The following is a 19,081-nucleotide window of genomic DNA, read 5'->3' as shown; positions in this document are numbered from 1 at the left end:
GAAACATTTCAGTTAAAATCAAAACTGGATAGCATTCACTACCCTTTCATTGTTTAAATAATGCCAGCAGTGGGAGGGATGAGAACATTGAAAACTATTAAGATACTTTTTTTAAAAAAATGATGCCATGCTTGTGTCAGGGAACTGCCATCGGAGCCAGAGGGAGAGGGAGGGCTCCAGAGGGATTACGGAGAGCGTCCCAGGAGGGAGAGAAGCAGCCCATCTTTTGGGGAGGGAAATCAGCGTAGCACCAGTGGAGAAGGGGGGCAGATACGGGAATCGGCGAGGTGGCTCCATGACTCCTCACCAGAGACCAGTGGGGAGAGCACGGGTCCTCCGCTGCCCACACCCTCCCTGCTCAGAAGGCTTCCGCGCAGGGAGAGTAGGCGGAGACTAGGCGTCAAAGAGCTTCTTTGCTGGAAGAAATTCAAGAAACGCCCACTGACGGATTCTGCCAGCGACTGAGACAGCCACGGGTGAGTGGCTGTCCGGACAGAATAGGGTTCACCCAGGTAACTCAGCCAGGTGTGGCGATGACTTACGCACGAGCAACCCCTAGAACCATTACAGCTTGTTTGTAATTGATTCCTTGGCTAAGATAGAATGTGATCCTCAAATTCACCTCAGATACAAGACAGGCATTCATAAGCATACTTATGTTATGAACAGTATATGAATGAATTGTAGAATTTGAAGGGATGACCAGTGCCATCTAGTCCACCCCCTGCAATGCAGGAAACTTTCATCCAGTGTGGGGCTCAAACCCAAAACCCTGAGATTAAGAATCTCATATTCTAACAACTAAACTATCCGAGAGAGAGAGAGAGAGAGAGAGAGAGAGAGAGAGAGAGAGAGACTGTAAGGTTGTTTTGTGAAGTGCATGAAATAAATAAATTGCATGCATTTGTTTCAGAAATTATAAAACTCTCTACATGAGGAAAATACCCGAGTAATAAAAATGAAATATAAAACCCCACATAAAATTGTATTAAAACATTGAAAAACCCTCACAAAATTTCAAAGAACTGCCAATATAAAGTAGACTAATTTGGTAAGGCTTGGGAGGAAAAGGAAAGCCAAACAACAACAGTAATAATAACAATAGGCTGTTTCAAGCCTAGCAGTTGCCCAAGGAAACCAGGTTGCCCTGGTTACTAGGAATAGTGTTGCAGAAATGCACAATTTAGGTGGTGTATAAGCTGGACCAAAACTATTATATAATTGCATGTATGCTTCCTGTTCAAATGTGGAACCTTGTCTTCCAATAATTTTTGCTTCTTCCCCTCTCACTTCAAAGAGCTGACTATCCCTGTTCTCCAGATTATTTTAGGTGATCCAGTTTTTGTTTTGCAGCTATTTATTTTATTCTTTTTTTATTTTATTGCTTTTCAGCCAGTGGGCTGAAATGACCTTCAGATGCCTTCTCTGTTTTCCCCTCCTAAACTCCTTTTAACACAAATGTGTACTGCTGTTTTAAGTAGGCTCCTGGAACTCCTAGGTCTGTAATATGAAGCAACCTTGAGTGTAAACTGGAGAGGGCAATAAGAATATAATAATTAGTGCAAGAGTTCATCGGGCTGACTTCATCCATAATATGGCACACTGTGAACTTTGCAAGCCTTTCATTCTCTCGGAGGAGCTGGGTTTACTATATAGTCAAACAAACAAAGAATACTGTTTCAATCAACAAGGAGACAGAAGACAATTCCTCTAACTTGTTTGCACAGACAAATTCTGGCAAGATTGTCCTCTGGATTTAAGTCCAATGTCTGAAAGAGAGAAAGAAAAATTATAGATTTCTTTTTTAAAGCTTTTGTCTGTTGTCTGCAAAGTCTCGTCTGCTTCTTGCTGTTGTGGAACCGATTTGTGTCTCTTCATTTCCATCTAATTTGTCTCAGTTAGATGCTTGGTTTCTGAGCTTGCTTTTTCTAGTGGAAGGGTCACAGGGGGTCTCCTTTTTTGAACCCAGCATTTGATGATGTGGTTGCAATTTGACCATTATATGCCATCTTTCCCCGATGTGATGAAGAAAAAAGGCCTTTTGAAGAATGCACAAAAATATGGATGACTATTTTGGATACTTTTTTGGGGGGTGAAGTACAGAAATAGTTTGCCCCTTAGACAATAGACTTTTCAAGCTGTGTGAAGAAGAAGAAGGAGATATCTTACTTTGTATAAAAAGGCAGAGTAAGGCTGCCCATTTTGACACCGACACAAGTCCCAAGGATGTCAATGAAACTTACTCCCAATAGTCACCAAAATGGTACCCTCCGTAGACTGCTGGACTACAGTTCCTATCAGCCTTAGCCAACACAGCCAGTGGTATGGGGTGATGGGAACTGTAGTCCAGAAACATTTGGAGAGCTATTCAGTATTTAAAAACAGGTGTTTACAATGCATGGAAGATCAAATAGAAGCTGGAAAATAACAGTCAGGGAAATGCCATGAAAATGGAATAAACTGTCATGTGAACGCAGCCTCAGTAGCTTGTCAGAATCCTGGTAACTCTGTTTCTGCTGATGATGGATTAGCTGAGGCACTGCTAGTACAGTGGTACCTCCGTTTAAGTACTTAATTTGTTCCGGACGTCTGTTCTTAACCTGAAACTGTTCTTAACCTGAAGCACCACTTTAGCTAACGGGGCCTCCTGCTGCCGCTGCGCCGCCGGAGCACGATTTCTGTTCTTATCCTGAAGCAAAGTTCTTAACCTGAAGCACTATTTCTGGGTTAGCGGAGTCTGTAACCTGACGCATATGTAACCTGAAGCGTATGTAACCCGAGGTACCACTGTAATGACCCAGGAGAGCTACCTCTTGGGTTTGAAGGTCTGAAGGCAGCCCTGTTTAGGGTAGCTTTTAATATATGGTGAATTATTGTATTTTAATGTTTTGTTGGAAGCCGCCCAGAGTGGCTGGGGAGACCCAGCGGGGCGGGGTATAAACAAATTATTATTATTATTATTATTATTATTATTATTATTATTATTATTATTCCACTGCTATTGCAGGAAATTAAGGAAGTAGCCAAATGATTTCTCCACAACTCAGCCTGTTGCAGATACAAGCTTTCAGGGCCAATTGCCCACATGGTACTGGAAGAGGAAGAGAAATGTAAGATAGGGCGTCATTTTTTTTGCCATACTGTGCTAGTATGTTACCTGACCAGTCTGCTTTGCCATTTTCATGTCTTGCAAATTCCTGAGGGGAAAGTATGAGTAACAACTTCTGTAGCTGGAATGAAGAGTGTGGGGTGTAAATAAAGGCACCGCATTCCTTCAAAGCGGCTGTGAGATGGGAAAGGAGGGTTGGTGATGTTTTTAAGGAGGAAACTGCAACGCTCTTTCCATTTTGTACACTTCATTAAGAGTTCTAAATATCAAAAAATTCAAATAGTGTACAATGGAAAAAGAGAAAAATACATAAAAAGAAACAGTAAAATGTCATTGGAAAAATCCAGACATGTTTGCAGCATATACTGAAAGCCCCAAATTGCAGGAGCCTGGTGATCAGTCCCCAGAATTTGCAGGCTTGGAATGTCCCATGTCTGAAATGGCAGAGAGGCTCTGTCAGCTGGTAGACCAGGATTAGCCAACCTGGTGCCCTTCAGATGTTGTCAGACTCCAACTTCCTTCAGTCTCAGTGACCATAGCCAACAGCTGGAGATGAGGGAAGTGAAGCAAGCTGGATGCCCCTGGTGTAGACAGTACACAGCTAGATTACATTAACCATCATGGCTTTCCCCAGAGCAACCTGGTAACTGTAGTTTTTTAAAGGATGTTGAAAGTTGTTAAGAGAGCCCCTGTTCCCCTCACATAGCTCAGGCCCTCCAAGTGTCCCTATTTTCCAGGTACATCCCTGATTTAGAGAAGCCATCCCAGTTTCTGATTTGATCCCAGAGTGTCCCACTTTTCCTTAGGCCGTCCCTATCTATTTTCATTGGAGAAATGTTGGAGGGTATGGATTTATCTAGCCCCTGAGCCGTCTGAAGGCAATCCTGTATAGGGAAGTTTTTTTAAAAAAAGTTGTTTAATGTTTTATTATGTTTTCATATATGTTGGAAGCTGCCTAGAGTGGCTGGGGCAACCCAGTAAGATGTGTGGGGAATAAAGAGTAAAATTATCATTATGGAATGGGACGTCCCTATTTTCACTGGAGAAATGTTGGAGGGTATGAGAGCTACATTTCCTAGAGTGGTTTAACAACATATCCCTCTTCCCAGACAACTCTGGAGATTGTAGCTCTGTGAGGGGAATCAGGGTCCTGCTAACACCTCTTTGCACCTTTAACAAACTACAGCTTCCTTGATGCTTTGGAGGAAGCCATGACTGTTTAAAGTGGTATGATACTGCTTTAAATGTATGGTCTGGATGTGACCTTAGCATAAGGCAGCTTCCTAGGCTGACACATTTCACCTTCCAAAACCTGAAGGAAGGAAGAACAGAAGGAAGAAAAGAAATGTGTTGGCTATTTGCATGTAGCTCTGTTGGATATTCCTTGAATGTTTTATATGTAAGTGGTCCTCACATTATTCTTCAGTTGAGTGAATATAATTCAGAGAAAAACTAAATATACTGCTATGGGGTTACCAAAATATTGAGTATCCTTTTTGTAGGGTGTTCTGGTTCTGGAGAGTCCTATTATTAGCTCAACAAGCTGAGTTTCTCTGCATATATTTTTATATTTAAAATGTCTTTGTATTTAAAATGTACAGCAAAAAAGCCTGCCCCTGTGATCCGAGTGCAGATCCTCTGCTCCCACGTTTTGTAGGAAATGAAATTGCCTCGGATATTAAAATTAACACTTTTTAATAACAGAAATGTGATACCGTCCATTGAAGTCAGGCTTGAATTTATCTTAGGACTGTATATGTCATGGCCCGGGAGTATTTATGGAGTAGTTTTAAAAGTTCATTAAACTCAAGAGATTAGATATTGCCCTGAGCAGTGCTCCATAAAAGAGAAAAAATATAGTGCTATTACTTGGTAAAATGTTGTGCTATGTTGTTAATTTAACTCCCCTGAGTTCTCATCTTCTGATTCAAAAGACATTTCCTCGTGCTGTTAAATTTGACATTTTCAAAGAATCCCGGCCTGTGTCTCAAAAGCTTTCACCAGAAATTCAATATTGCACGTTTATTTCTGAAGGGGGAAGGAGGGAGGGGGGAGAGGACAGTCGCTTCAACCTACGGTTCCTTGGAAATGTCAAGCACATTGCTCTCCGCCATTTATCTCTCTTCCTTTTTACTGTGTCACTCGAGCTACTGAAACCTGATTATTCGCCCCCGCCCGCCTTGCAAAAACACAGAAAAGTCACAGGTAGAAAGCAGGGTTGGGGAGCACTTTTGAGTCTATGGGTCATGTTGCCTTGGGGACGTTGCTGTGGGGACAATCTCTTGGAGGAGCTGCCTACAAGCAGTGGGTGGTAGCTGCGGCAAAGGACTCCAGGACAACCGATGCAACTCTTTCCTTCTCTATTGCAGTCCAACTGCACTAAAAGACAGAAGCTTTTGGCTCCCTACATCCACATCTCTTCATCCAAGCAAACAGAGGCATCATCCCAGCTCAAGGCAGGCAGAAGCATTCAAAGAACACACAGAGTAGGCTTGTGAGGGGTGTGGCCTGGTGAGGGTAACCTTGAACGGCTTCCTGCAGCCCCCAAACCTGAAGTTCCTGAACTCTGGTGCAACGAAATGTGACCAGGCATTTGTATCCTATTAACTAAGACCAGGAAAGGGACGCGGGTGACGCTGTGGGTTAAACCACAGAGCCTAGGACTTGCCGATCAGAAGGCCAGTGGTTCGAATCCTTGTGATGGGGTGAGCTCCCGTTGCTCGGTCCCTGCTCCTGCCAACCTAGCAGTTCGAAAACACGTCAAAGTGCAAGTAGATAAGTAGGTACCACTCCGGTGGGAAGGTAAATGGCATTTCCATGCGCTGCTCTGGTTCGCTCTGGTTCGCCAGAGGGAATTTACCAGGGTAAATTTACCAGGGTACGAAGGGGTGGCTGCGAGAAGAAAACCAGGCAACAACACTTCAGGGGCTATTACTGGAATGCAGAGTCCAGATAGTTTCTTGGATGGAGCCACACTTTTACATTTCCAGTGGATGTCTGAGAAACTAGTCATGTTTAGTTCCAGAGAGAGAGGGGAAGGGGTGAGCTTCTTCATCCTATTTTTTTTAATGTTCATTTAATCCCCCCACCCAGCCTAAGGTTTCAACTTCCAAAATGTTGTTGGGGGTTAGGAAAACACATGAAGACTCTCCTGAGCTCCTTGGTGAATGGACAGGGCAGTATTATTGTTAGTGTTTTATAATACAGTGGTACCTTGGGTTACATACACTTCAGGTTACATACGCTTCAAGATTTGGGGTTATTTTAAAAACATATTTGCATTTCTTGGGTTATATATTGAATAAAGTTTTTTCATTTAATAATGATATATTAAGATACCATCTCCTCATACCTTCCTGGGTTTTAGATAAATTATATTCCAGTATTACTGCTGAGTGATCGGCTATAATGGGAATATCAATGTCACATTGGCTAGTAAAGGGATGTAATGATGCTGATGTCAGAAAGAAATCAATTCTATGCTGGGTATTATGAATTCCTGCAAAATATGTCTATGATTTTTCCTTAGGATGATGCAATCCATGAATCCACTAAATTGCAATGTAAAGGTAAAGATAAAGGTAAAGGTAAAGGTAAAGGTAAAGGGACCCCTAACCGTTAGGTCCAGTCGTGGACGACTCTGGGGTTAGGACTGATGCATCTCGCTTCATTTGTTTTAAGACCATATTATTATATGACTTGGTCTTCTAGCCCTCCGCAAGCCCACAGTGTCTTTTTGAAATTCGATATTCCCCAGCTGGTAAAGTGCCAATAAGCTCGGTTATAGTTGTTCTGAAGTTCCCTCCACAGCCTTCCTCCAGTCCATAAATCATTAAGTAGGTTTTAATCACCTTTAATTTATGCTTCTCCTTGCATTCTTGCTGCGAAGCTTCTCAGCGTGTCTGCTCACGCCTCCATCTCAAAAGTGGAAGTTTGTAATGGGACAGAGTGTGAGGTCGATAGAAATAATGGAGAAAACTACCATCCTTGTCTCAAAACACCTCTACTCAACAACCAGCCAGCTGTTATGGCTTGGATGGGTATATTTTGAGGTCCAGCAACCTGTTGGAAGAGATTCCCTTTCAGATCAAGCACTGAGAAACATGGTGAATGGACAGGGCAGTATTATTGTTAGTGTTTTATAATACAGTGGTACCTTGGGTTACATACACTTCAGGTTACATACGCTTCAGGTTACAGACTCCGCTAACCCAGAAGTAGTTCCTCGGGTTAAGAACTTTGCTTCAGGATGAGAACAGAAATTGTGCTCCGGCGGCACTGCAGCAGCAGGAGGCCCCATTAGCTAAAGTGGTGCTTCAGGTTAAGAACAGTTTCAGGTTAAGAACGGACCCCCGGAACGAATTAAGTACTTAACCCGAGGTACCATTGTATAAGCTTTTGTGTGCATGCACACTTCTTCAGATACCTTTTATTTATTTATTTAGAGGCAATGGTAACTTTGGCCTATCTAGGAAGCAGAGTTGCTGCCTGAACTAGCTTAATGATCTGTGCCATGCAAAGGATAACATCATCTTTGATTTATTGCTAAGGGCTTGGTCTTTTTTGTGTGTGTGTGAGAAAATGAACTGAAATGCTCCTTTCAGAAAATGCACACCCTAGCTTCTCATCCTGCGCAGGACAATATAACATATATCTATAATCTATCTATTTATACGTTTCCTCCAATTGCTATTATATCGTCTGAAGGCTCCTTTTGTAATTTAAAATGCATTTAGCAATTAAAGGAATTAGGAAGACTTTTCAGATCCATCAGCCATTGCCCTTTTCTTGATGCTAAAGCCTCCCTTAACTTCCAATATGTTTCTCATTTGTGAGGAAATGGAGCTCCTGTCTGCACAAATAAACATGAATTTTAGCCTTTAGCGAGGCATTTTCAGGAAAGGGTAGGAACATGTATGGATATATTTGCTTGCTGAATTATGTAGAAAATGAGGGGAAGGAACCAGATAAAACAGTGTGCTGTTAAATCAGATTCCTGGAGGGATTATAGAGCTTTTCACATGACCCCCTCCAATCCCCCACAGAAAAATCCTGGGCAGTATTTTCAATTGTAACACCAATACCAAGTAAGACCATTTGCCCACATCTGCACTGACTGGCAGCAAATCTCTGGGGTTTCAGACAACCCAAACCTCAACAGCAGATGCTGGGAATTGAATCTGAGACCTTCTGCATGCAAAGCAGTGTTCTACCACTGAGCTATGGCCCTTCCTTAAAGCTCTCAAAGGGTAGCTTTGCTGCAGCTAAGACTGCTGTGTGTGTGTGTGTTTGTGATGAGGTATCCTTTATTTTAGCTAGTGCTATCCTCATAATTACTCTGTACGTTTAGATTCAGGTAGGTAGCCGTGTTGGTCTAACGCAGTCCAATATTTTGGCTACCTCATGAGAAGAAAAGACACCCTGGAAAAGACCCTGATGTTGGGAAAGATGGAGGGCACAAGGAGAAGGGGACGACAGAGGATGAGATGGTTGGACAGTGTTCTTGAAGCTACTAACATGAGTTTGACCAAACTGCGGGAGGCAGTGGAAGACAGGAGTGCCTGGCGTGCTCTGGTCCATGGGGTCACGAAGAGTCGGACTTCACTAAACCACTAAACAACAACATGTGTGTGTGTGTGTGTGTGTGTGTGTGTGTAGATAGATAGATAGATGATAGATAGATAGATAGATAGATAGATAGATAGATAGATAGATGATAGATGATAGATAGATAGATAGATAGATAGATAGATAGATAGATAGATAGATAGATAGATAGTCCGGTAGCACCAGTGTGGTGTAGTGGTTAAGAGCGGTAGACTTGTAATCTGGGGAACCGGGTTCGTGTCTCCACTCCTCCACATGCAGCTGCTGGGTGACCTTGGGCCAGTCACACTTCTCTGAAGTCTCTCAGCCCCACTCACCTCACAGAGTGTTTGTTGTGGGGGAGGAAGGGAAAGGAGAATGTTAGCCACTTCGAGACTCCTTCGGGTAGTGATAAAGCGAGATATCAAATCCAAACTCCTCCTCCTCTGCTTCATCTTCTTCTTCTTCTTCTTCTTCTTCTTCTTCTTCTTCTTCTTCTTCTTCTTCAAGACCACCTAAGTATGTTCTTGGTATAAACTTTTGTGTGCATGCACATGAAAGCTTATACCAAGAACAAACCTGGTCTCTAAGGTGCTACTGGACATTATATATATATAATATTCTGCACTTTTGTGGAACCGTGCAAAAATGGGAAGCGTTTTTTTCCTGTTGCTTTTGCAGCATAACCCCAACATTTTTAGACTCATACTTCTTAAGATGTGTAGGTGATCTTCTGCAATCCGCTCTCCATTTCCTTCCTTGTATACAATTCTGTGGCTGCTTGGTGCTCTTAGGGAAAGCGGGAAGTGTCTGGTCACAAGCCTAAGAGCATGCAGCACCTTGGACAGCTCCAAGGAGACAGACTAAGGCAGCTACATTATCTCTGTAGTGCTGGTTGAAGGGCCCTCCTCACCCTTTTGGTAGCCTTTGGCTTCTACAAGGTGGGGAGACAAAGGTATGACAGGAGTGTCCTCCTCCTCTGTGTCAGAAGATGTTGGCAGGGTTGGAGGACCCCAAATGAGGTGATGGAGGTTCTCTTCCCATTGAAACCGCCTTAACCTCATCTTCATCCAAGTCCTCCATCATGCACTCAAAGATCCCTAGGTTATGGCACCTGAGATTTGCAAAGGAGAACATTTCTTTCTTAAGCTTAAAAAGGCTTTGTGAAGGCTCCTTCCAAGCCATCAAAATGCTCTCTGCTTTCTCCTTGCCATTCCAGGTCCAGATCTAGGATCCTGCTACAGCCCTGACTGTTAAATGCCAGTCCAGCCTTGCCATTTTGACATTTCTGGAGGGTGCTGAGGCTCAGAATGGTGAAATTGTAGGAGAAGGGACAGTTGTGGGGCAAGTACCGGGCCCTCCCTCTGCATTCTGGGACCCTCCTTCTGCATGCTCTTGCTGTTCCAACTTGGTACCTGAATGATACAGACAGGCAGGGTGAGGTCCAGCACCTGGAATACTTGAGCATCTGCCATGAGCCCAACATCTCTGTCAGGACCCACTGCAGATGCTTGTCCTAAACTCCTCTTTAAATATTTCTTTTCCTCCAGCCTGGAAATCCATGCAGCAGCCTGAATGGTGAATATATATTTTACCTTAACAGCAACCTAAAGTCTCTATTCTTCTGGTCAGGGAGATTGTTTGATATGGTGCGTCCCCTATTAAGCCCCTATTTGATAGGTAGGCAGTAATATGCCTCTGAACTGGCAAACTCAGTGCCTGATCTTTTCTCCTTGCTTGGTCAAGAAAGAGTTGTTGTTGTTGTTTCTGTGTTCAGACTGCCACTTCAGTGTAAGCTATAGTAGTAGTAATAATAATAATAATAATAATAATAATAATAATAATAATAATAATATGCCACCCATCAGACTGGGTTGCCCCAGCCACTCTGGGTGGCTCCCTTCTCTTTTTTTAATTAAAATTATATTTTATTAATTTTCCATCAAAAGAAAATTCAAATCACATTGCAACTTCTACAAATTCTCCTCATTTTTAGACTTCCTTCAGCCTCTCTGTCAATCATCCGAATTAAATTTTCTTTAATTACACATTTCCAGATTTTGCTATTACCTTTATCCCTACCCCCCACTTCTGTTTTCCTTTTTTGTAATATTTCTTATGTTATTACAGAGCTTCTTTAACTGCCACTGACGTTATTTCACTATCACTTATACATTCCCAATACTCAGCTAACTTTCCCCAGTCCTCAGTGAACTTTTGATCTCGTAGATATCTGATCTTCCCAGTCAGTTTATCACGTTCTGCATAGTCCATCAGCTTCATTCTCCACTCCTCCAGTGTTGGTATTTGTTCTTGTTTGCATTTCTGGGCCAGTAATATTCTTGCCGCTGTTACTGCATATTGGAAAAGTTTATGATCCTTTCTATTTATTTCATTTCCAATGATTCCTAAGAGAAAGGCCTCTGGTTTCTTAGCAAATGTATATTTCAACATTTTTTTCAGTTCATTATATATCAGCTCCCAGAAGCTTTTCGCTTTCTTACATTCCCACCACATATGATAAAATGTACCATCCTTTTCTTTACATTTCCAACACTTCTTACATGTTTTATACATTTTTTCAAGTTTTACTGGTGTAATATACCATCTATATATCATTTTCATAACATTTTCCTTTAATGCAGTACATGCAGTGAATTTAATACTTTCATTCCATAGTTTTATCCAATCATTAAATTGTATATTATGACCAATATCTCTGGCCCATTGTATCATAACTGATTTAACTTCTTCATCCTTTGTATGCCATTCCAACAATATCTTATACATTTTAGATAAAATTTTATATTCATTATTTATTATTTCTAATTGAAATTTGGAATCTTTCTCTACATATCCATATTCTTTGAGATCTTTTTTAAACATTTCATTTATTTGAAAATAATGCAACCAATCATATACCAACTCTTTTACTTCTTCATAGGGTTTCATTTTCCATTTCCCCCCTTCTTTAACAATCAAATTTCCATATGTAATCCAATTCTTTCTCATATTAATTTTTAGGGTGGCTCCCTTCTCATCCCACATTCCCCATAAGTACTTGCATTGTCTCGCTGTTCATCTGGTCTGAAGTTCCTAATTCTATTTCCATGTTTATTCTGCATGACCAGCGATTGCCTGAGCAGCAGTCAGCTCCCATGCCTTTTCTACTAAGCATTTACTGGAATATAGGAGGAGGTCTGAGTTGGAGGCATACCATTGATCCATCTAGCTCAACTGCCTGCACTGATTGGAAGCAGCTCTCCAAGATTTCCAGACAGGATCTTCTCCCAGCCCTACCTAGAGATGTCTGGAGATTGAACCTGGAATATTCTCTGCACAAAGCAGATGCTGTATCACTGAGCTATGGTCTTTCCCAAACATATGAGCAGCTCCTATTCCAGATCTTGAATGTGGCTGCCTATTGCCTACAGCCTCACCTTGCAATATGCAGCTATGTTGATGAATAAAGTCCAGTTCTGAAACTCCATTGCCCAAAAGGAGAACATGCCTTTCGCCCATGTAGGGATATGTCTGCTTAGTACCATTATCCCTGTTCAAGTTTCCTCAGAGCTTTGAAGGATGATGTGCCCCATCTAAACAGAAAACCAAACTTGAATCGATTAGAATCTGAAGCTGACAGTTCTGGAGAATCCCTCAGGATGTCAGTGTTCCCAAGAGAGGTTGAGTTAATTTGTTTAATTTTCACACCCATCACTCTCTCTTACAATGGTGGGCTGGATTATAGCTTCGATGCATCAGCCAAATTTCACACTTCTTAGCATATCAGGTGGGGGGGACGACCAATGTCATTCAAACGACATGCAGCACCTGGCCTGGAGAGAAATTTAATTGTAATTGTGATGGTGGCAAACAAAGGAACATGATTGTTCTTGGCAGCAGTTCATCATGGAAGCACCTTGCAGGAGGGAGTGTTCATCAGCTTTGGTCTTTTGACACTCTGATTTCAGCTGGTTCATTTATTTTAATTTGAATTGGTGTGTGCGTCTGTGTATGTGTTTAAATCATATTAACATTCCATTATGTAATGTTCCATTGTGTTACAATGTCTCACCAACCTCATGTATAGCCACGCTTATTAGCCTACTGACAGAGCAGTCCTATGCATAGGAAGCCAGCAAAAATGTTCCAGTTTAACTTAAGCAAATGTAAGTTACCTAAACTCTGTTCAAGAACAGGCCTGCTGCCAGCTGAGGTAGCCTAAGCCTGGGAAAGGAAAAACGAGCCTTCAAAATTGATTTTGACCTCCTCCTCCTCCTCCTCCTCCTCTTCTTCTTCTTCTTCTTCTTCTTCTTCTTCTTCTTCTTCTTCTTCTTCTTCATTTCCTATGTAAACCTCTTTATATTTTTAAGAAAAATCTCAAAGTGGTTTACAGCATATTAAACATCAATAAAACAATCCAGAATCAAACATTTCTGAAGAAAGTCAAATATAAAGTATATAGTCAAAGCAACATAATTAACAGGAAACTAAAATATTATCTTAAAGATTTCAAAATAAAACATTGCAGAGGAGGTCAACTACAGAATACATATTTAACACATCATCATTTGACTTATTCCATCCTTTTTCGCCAGCATAAGTTCTGCCGGGTTGCCAGGTCACATGACTCAGCTGAAAGAGTTTTGGAAAAGGTATAGGTCTCTCATTGCACCGTCCCACCCCAACATTCCCCTGGGATGCCCCTTTTGGGGACTTACACAGTGGGTTGTTGTTGTTGTTTTAAACCAGCTGAAGTTTCACTGACTGAGCCAACACAACCCCAGCTCTGCCAGGTTGAGGGAGTTACACTGGCATAGCCCTGACTGAGCCTATTCCAAACCTGCTTACCTTGGCAGATGTTGTGTTTGGGTTCCACTATAAATGAACTCCTAACCCCATTATTAATGTTATTATTAGTAGTAGTAGTAGTTTGATTGATATCCTGTCCTTTTCGCCAAAGGAACCCAGGGCGGGAGACTCAGCAATGATAAAACATTTCTTAAAGTAACTGACAACAGTTTGAAAACATTCCAAAAACAATTTAAAATATTCTCAACCAGTGATCTCAGGGTTGCCAAGAACAGGGCCTTTCAACCATCAAATGCTTGCGTAGGCAGGAATGTTTGCTTTAAAATTTCTCCTGAAAGGCAGTAACAAGAAAGTCAGGCACACCTCACTAGGGAGGCCATGCCACAGATGGGGAACCACCACTGACAAGGCCCTGTCATGGGTCAACACCAATGGGCAGCCTCCAGTCTTAATCTATGCGGGCTGGAGGTTTCCTACCCCTGTCCTAACCTGCCTAACAATGATGTTCCCAGGGTGAGTGGGGCTTGGCAGTGCACCCCACTTCTCTGCACGTGTTTCCTTATATGTGATGAGACTGAACACCCCAGCGGGTCCAACTCCTTTGTGCAATCAGGATCATTAGGGGCAGGGGGAGGAAAGCAATAAGAGAGCAAAGTTGCAAATTTGGCAGCCTTGCTGCTATTTCAGAATCACTAAACAAATAACTGTTGGAAGAAGCAAACCTGTGAAAAATAAAACATTTCCCTTGTTCCTTAACGAGCCAATTTTTAATTATTTTTATTATTATTTTAAAGAAAAGCCTTTCAGGGAACTCTTCCTACATGTCTTCGAAATCTGTTTGCAAATCTGCTAAGTGTATATTTTCTGTCGAAGGGAGCTATGTTGCGGCAATGTTTTTGCGTTTGTTTCATCAGAAATATGTGAAACCTTCTGTTTCATAAAAGAACCAAGAGCAGATGGGGTAGTCTCAGTGGCAGATTCTGCTGAGGGAAGTGTCAGCTTTTCAAGCTGAATCCTCACCCCTATTAACGCCATGATGTTTGGGAAGCACTCGCACAAGAATAAGCCCTTTATGTGCTCACTTCTTCTGCTGAACGGAGCAAAGAGCTGTTCATGTCAGGCAAAGGGGGCAGGAATGATTCATTCATTCTTTGATATTATTCCTTCACAGAGCTCAAGATTTGGCATGCATGAACCCCCCCCCCCAGCCCTGTGAGGTAGGTTAGCTTGAAAGGTGTTGACTGGTCCAAGGTCATCTTTGTGACTGAGTGGGGATTTGAACCCTGGCCTTCCAGGTCCCAGTCCTGTGTTCTAACCACCACACCACACTGGCTGCCTTCCACAGGAGGCATCTGAGGTCTGGACTAGACAATTTGCTTACCAAATGGTTGTCTTTCTCCCAGATATCATAATTGGAGAGGATCAAGACTATTACTGCAGGGAGGAGAGATGATTTCCCAAAAACCAATGCCTCTTTTCTGCTAAAAATTGCCCTGAAGTTGCCCGCTGCTGCAAACAGAATTCAAAAGTGGGGAAGGGAGGGGAGGTACTCATCCCTCCATAGTTGCATTAACCCATCCAATGAATAAACCACAAGTAACAGTGGCGCTGTGGGTTAAACTACAGAGCCTAGGACTTGCTGATCAGAAGGTCGGCAGTTCGAATCCCCACGACAGGGTGAGCTCCTGTTGCTCGGTCCCAGCTCCTGCCAACCTAGTTCGAAAGCACGTCAAAGTGCAAGTAGATAAATAGGTACCACTGCAGTGGGAAGGTAAACAGTGTTTCCGTGCGCTGCTCTGGTTCGCCAGAAGCGGCTTAGTTATGCTGGCCACATGACCCGGAAGCAGTATGCCAGCTCCCTCGGCCAATAAAGCCAGATGATCGCCTCAACCCCAGAGTCGGCCACGACTGGACCTAATGGTCAGGGGTCCCTTTACCTTTACCTAACAAATAAATTATAAACGAAATGTATGCTTCTTCATATATGCAGACATATATATGATACGGCTATGGCACGTTGAATGCATTGCAAACAAGGCTATACAGCTGCACTGGGGCTGTGCTGAACAAAAGAAGCTGAACTGGGGGAGGGTGCAAACTTATTTGGAGATCCAACAGTTCAAGAGACCTCAAATTTCTTAGCGCATTTCCGGTTGAAACAAATCTTACAGTTCCTTGCAGGCACTGTCTGCTGAACTCCAATCTGGTGGTTGACCAGAAACCTGGGCAACTCTTGGGGGTCGGGGGAACAGGCCTGAAACAAAAATCTAGGCCTCCTTCTCCAGTCTGACTTCTGGAACTCCTCTAAGGAGACAGTGACTGAGCACGCTCCACTCCTCTAGAGAAAAGGGAAGTGAGGGGATTCAGTCCTCTGCTGGTTTTGTAAGGTACTTGCCTACTCTTAATAATGAGGCTAACAACATACTTAAATCTAAATTTCCATATGAAGAAGAGGAAAGGGGGAAGAGAAACAGGAATGCAAATGGATAAATTTCAGCAAACGCAGTTAAAACACTTACCATGCCTACTTCGTGTCTAATGGCTTAGTCCTGCGTATAATTGGGGTTGAGAATGTGGGCTTAGGTTTGGTTTTCGTTGGAGGGTGAGGGCTAAGGCATTAAGCCAGATGCTTCTGGGGAAAGGTGTATTAAAAGGAAAGGAGAGCAAGGCAGCCTCAGACAGAGATGTGGGGGTGCTTTTTTTGGGGGGGGGATCCAGGTATCAAGGCAGTAACTGGCCTTATATGTTGACTTTCAAAGTTGGCATATTAAGTTTTTGTCATGTGGTAGTTTACACAGACAAATGCAACATTGCTGATAGAACAAATGATACTTCCCCGATTTGTTTAGATCTAGGGAGTTTGGGTAGTAGTGGTGAAATAATAATAATAATAATAATAATAATAATAATAATAATAATGCCATTAATATTCTGCTTAATGCCAAAATAGGCTCCTGTGCCATTTACAAAGTATAGGACCTAGTTCAACAAACATTAAAATATTAACACCCATAATTAAAATGCACAGTAAAACTCTCCCATTAAAATATAAGCATCCATAATTAAAATACACAATGAAACGATCCCATTAGAACAACACAGCAATTAAAACAGGAGTCTCCGGGAAACGGAAGGTTGTTATGCTAACAGAAGAAGCCACGGTCCAGGTTGGAGTTTGGTTTCTGTTCGGAAGGGTGCAGGTTTCTCTTGATATGCTTGATGGAGGACCAGCAGGAGGGGAGAGAGTTTGATGTGCCTCCTTCGTTGCTTTGGCTGTGTCTGTTTGGTTTCATTTTATGTCCATGATGCCTGTGGAGCTAATAGGTTTAAGGAGGGGAGAGCAACTTGTGTCTGGGTAATGGGACTCCTGGTAGTCAAGTGTGCAGTCCTTGTTGAAAGCGTTGCTGTAATGGAAGCTCTCTTTTTTGTGTGTGATTGGTGTGGCATCTTCTCCGCTGCCCGAAGGCTCTTAGCCAGATGGAGGACAAGAAAATAGGGACTTTGGTTCGGAATAAGTAGCAGCTTAATTGCCCTCTTTCAAACCATTATGGTTCCTGAAAGCTTTATCACTAGTTAACGCAGCATGTAAAGTTCCTATAATGTTAATTGTAAGGAAAAAAGCAGCAGAGAGTCAAACCGGGGCTGCAATTCTGCAAAACAAAAGCTCTGTTGGAGCATGGGGGGGGGGGAGTAGATAAAGACACATATTTTAAAAAGTAATGCTTCTTTTAAAAAATTGGGTCTCATGCTGATGCCTTTTATTGTTTGTTTGTTAGAATTCTTACCTACCCTTCACTGCAAGGGCCCAGGGGCTGGTTACAACAATCTTTGGGTAGTGTGATATGAAAACATTGGAGTGACATAGATTTTTTCTCCAGGAAGGCTGGAAACCAGTTTCTATCTCTTTGCCACAGGGCACCTCTGAACTGTCAATATTTTGTGGGAGGGATGCAAGCATAGAGTGGGAAGATTAAGTCTGTGCAATTAAAGTGCTCTGTTACTCTGGCACAACAAATAAACTTTCACTAAAAGCAGGCCTTTTTGCTCTTGGGAAAGTGACTGCTTTGAAAAGAGCAGAATGAATTATTATTATTATTATTATTATTATTATTATTATTATTATTATTTGTACCCGATGGAAACTCTTCCTTTGCTCTTGCAATGAGCACCTGCCTACATGTTCCCATTATAGATATTGCACTGGAAGTACAGGTCATGCAAAGTACCTCTCCACCAGTTTAGTGTTGCATTGAGATCTCCCCAAGGCAAGACGGTATAATGCAACCTTCTCCAGTCTGGTGTCCTTCAGATGGTTTTGGACACCATTGTCCTTGACCATTGGCCATGCTGACTGTGTCTGAACAAGACCTGGAGGATACCAGGTTAGGAAATTCTGGTTTAATGAGGAAATGATGGGAAGGAAATGATTGGGGAACTGACCTTTTTAGAATGTGTATGAGAGAGTGAAGGGAAGGGTTCTTTTACATGATGAATAATGCTTTCTCACTTAGTTCAACACCTTGAAGTACTTGGCTCCAGTTGATGCTTTTGTTGTCTAGTGTCTCTTAAGAAGACAAATAATCTGGTGGGGAGAAGAGAAAGCAAATTAAGAGGTAAAGTTTTAGCAGCAAGTTCAAGCTACCATGCTAGATAGCAAGGACAACGGCTCTGCATTTTTGCGTATGTGAGTTCTGGAGTTTAAATCACCTTCACCTAATACATTAGGTCTGAAGTTAATGGATTTTTTTTGGTCACTGAACAATGCTAGGAGTCAGGCTTAGTGACAAGAAGGCAAGATTAAGAGACCAGGATGGGAGATTGCAAGGTCAGAAGGTTGCAGTGCCAGTTCAGGAGAGATCTACTCACTTGCTCAGATGGCAACCAAGGCTGACATTCCAGGAAGCATCAATCAAGGCAGGCTGTGGTGGGCACGAGGTAATGGAGGGAAAGCAAAGTAGAGCAGGATACAGTGGAGAAAGGATGGAAACTTGCTGGTTGTGTTGGCCAAAGGACGAGCATGCAGAAGCAGGGGTTTCTTTAGGTAGGAGGTTGATTACCCACCTAATTCGCAATATTTCAACAGAAACATGGCGGTGCTTTGCAATTCACACACTTCTGAATTTTGTGATGAAATTCTTCACCACCACCATGCTCAAATGCTTACAAAGTTGAGTAGATTGGGGAAAGGTATACACACAACATGTGCATATATATGCACACAAAATATGCACTTCACTGTGGAAAATTGGTTGCAAAAATATATATTAGGCAAAATTGCATACAAAAAATGCACATATTACACAATTGATCACAAACATGCACACACACAAACATATACATATGCACCCACCCACATGATGCTCAAGGCAGAATGCATAGTTTTCCTGCTTCCATTTTATTTTCTCAACAACTCAACTCAGACATCAGGACCATGTGGTGGCCAAGTCCATGTGCTAGCAAGTTATTGGGGTACAGGAAGCAGTGGAGAGACTGATAATTGGAAACACCGAAGGATAGCGTGGTGGCTTCCCTTTGCAATGGGTTGCCCAGACTGAAGGAACGCAGCATATCATA

At 42.3% G+C, this 19,081-nt stretch overlaps 1 protein-coding gene across 6 annotated transcripts in view; it reads left to right on the top strand.

Annotated features, from left to right (window-relative positions):
• Positions 1-19,081, top strand: part of CDH4 (cadherin 4) — an 812,930-nt gene that overhangs the window by 177,573 nt on the left and 616,276 nt on the right. The gene's annotated exons all lie outside the window — the stretch shown is intronic.

The sequence above is a fragment of the Podarcis erhardii genome (assembly GCF_964252035.2).
Source record: "Podarcis erhardii genome assembly, chromosome: 6".
In the NCBI taxonomy this organism is placed as follows: Eukaryota; Metazoa; Chordata; class Lepidosauria; order Squamata; family Lacertidae; genus Podarcis; species Podarcis erhardii.
The sequence above is the reverse complement of the archived record's forward strand: the minus strand, read 5'-3'. Positions and strand labels throughout refer to the sequence as shown.